Source organism: Peromyscus leucopus, chromosome 11 (genome assembly GCF_004664715.2).
Source record: "Peromyscus leucopus breed LL Stock chromosome 11, UCI_PerLeu_2.1, whole genome shotgun sequence".
NCBI lineage: Eukaryota > Metazoa > Chordata > Mammalia > Rodentia > Cricetidae > Peromyscus > Peromyscus leucopus.
In genome coordinates, this window is record NC_051072.1 from 56,866,184 (window position 1) to 56,868,698 (window position 2,515).

A 2,515-nucleotide genomic window follows, 5' to 3' on the forward strand; every position below is an offset into this window, starting at 1 on the left:
TTGGGTTATGTCTCTGATTTCTACTAATACCAAGAAGGTCAATATGCCCAACTACAAGCAGCAAGAAGAAAAGGTGTTTTAAAATACTAAGGCTGACATTTAAGACCACATAGAGATACATCCAGATAACTGTTCAACTCTCTAGATGTTAAGGCAACCCTGTACAAATGCCCACGGACATCACTGGAATTGAGGAGCTGATACGATCATTTCCAGGAATTGGGGCGAGAGGAAACTCTTTCCTTTGAAAATGGGGGACTTAATCAAAAGGCTATTCCAATGAGGACAAACAGAGGCTATGTGTGCATCAGTTCAGAGCGATTCAGCCCTGTCCGTGGTATCTGGTACGAACTCGAGCAAGCAGAGGCATAGGGAAACTTTGTAGTTAAGAAAAGAGGTACAGGTGTGCTCTGATTGCCGCTGCGGGCAGGGAGGCAGGCTAGCAAGGAGGGCACCCAGAGTACAAGTCTGTGGAGAATATTTAGCTTTACCTGTTGGTGCTGAGTTTGAGGAAGAGATCTGTCCATCATAGACCACATTCTGGTCATTCTGAACTGATCGCTCCAAAGACTGCAAATCGGATTCCCAGACCAGAGCAGTCGCTTTAGAAATTGTGGGTGAGAATACTATTGTCCGATATGGCCTGGCCATTGTCTGTTTATACAATAAATGTAGCAAAACAATTCAAAGTTTGATATCCGAAATTCTGACGTTTTCAGTGTTTTGATTTGAAAGTCAAAGAACAGAGTCAAATCAGCTCATAATGCTTTTGTTACTGAGCTGACTGTGATTGACATCCAGTCAAACCCTGTATCCCCTCAGCCTGCGCATCTTTAACTTGGGTATCATTATCCTTTTCTTTCCTGCTGCAATGCCTGTAACCTGAAGGAGGAGGAAGGAGGAGGTGAGAGCTGTCAATCATGTAACAAGCCACGAGACACTGCTCCGCACATGAGACAGACATTAGATTGAGCCACGGGAGCCAGATCAAGTGGCATTTTACAGAAAGTGAACATTGCAGGCACAACAGTGAAAACATTGGTGCTGTAGTATAATCTCTTGTCCCTGCCTTATGCTCCCCGGGGACAAGCCAAAAAGAGACAGTGGTGCTGGTACCAGTGGGTACTACTCTGACTTGGGGTGACAAATCACAGTGTGGTGAAGACTCCACAGGGCAAAGCACACTGATGAAACTTGATCCATCACGCTAAGTACCCTGAATGAGATGTGGCAGGGGGGTGGTTGGAACTAACAGTTGAAGAAGAAAGAGGGATCCCAACCTGGGGCCATGACTGGTATTCTCTGGGTGCAGAGGAATACAGAATAATTGTCTGGTAAGCACACTGGCCATACAGCCATATTACTGGGGTACAAGTTCAGATTTTCCCACTCATAACAGTGAACAATTTAATTTAATGAAATAAGAATGGATGCCGGGGCGTTGGTGGTGCACGCCTTTAATCCCAGCACTCGGGAGGCAGAGCCAGGCGGATCTCTGTGAGTTCGAGGCCAGCTTGGGCTACCAAGTGAGCTCCAGGAAAGGCACAAAGCTACACAGAGAAACCCTGTCTCGAAAAACAAAAAACAAACAAACAAACAAAAAAAAAGAATGGCTGCTGCAGCTATTCCATAGGGTCTTTAGGGAGATAAAAATCTAGTATTTGAAAAGTTTACTCAGAAGCACTCAGTTCATAGCAAGCATTATTTAAGTATTTGCTGAATAAATATTAAGGCAAAGAAATCACTATTGTTATTATAATATATCTCTGAATACTCCCTTATCATCATTAGGGCAATTCAGCAACAATGAGGGTCCCTCTTCTGCAAGGTTTTATGAGCTGAATGATAAGGGAAGGCAAAATCATATAGCTAAAGACACAAGCATGGAGAATCAAAAGAGATAAGATACATACGCCAATGTTTCTTTTCTTTAAAAAAAAAAGCTGAAAAACAAACATTGACGTGAAATACATACTTGTAAATAGAAAAGGAAAGCAAGCCTTTAATCTGCATATCTCAAGAAACCTCCTCAGGAAGAACAAGCTGAATACCTAACACGCAGAATCCCAGAAAACAACACTCTTGTGTGGTTCCGTTTTATTTATAATTCTTTCCTCTCTTAGCCGTCAAGCTAAACTGACATTAACATTAAATGTTCATTTGCTTACAGAGCATTAGTACTTAATCTTTAAGTCAACTACATCTCACACCCTCAGTTGTACGGGCACTTGACCCTGGGTTCATGTGTGGCTTTACTCTTAAGAACAAAACTTCCATTCGTAGGGAGTCACGAGGAAGGTTTACCATGTACTCCTGAGCATTTGGTCTATCACCTCACCTTTCTTTATAACTATTCCTGTTATCTATTGTATTTTTCTGACAACCCTTTGGACAATTTCTAAACTACACACTCACACTTACACTGCATACAAGAGCATCCAATCCTCTCAAAAGTTACCAAGCATTTGAGTGGTAGGCTCCTATGTATAAACGTTTTGATAAGTTACACTTTTTG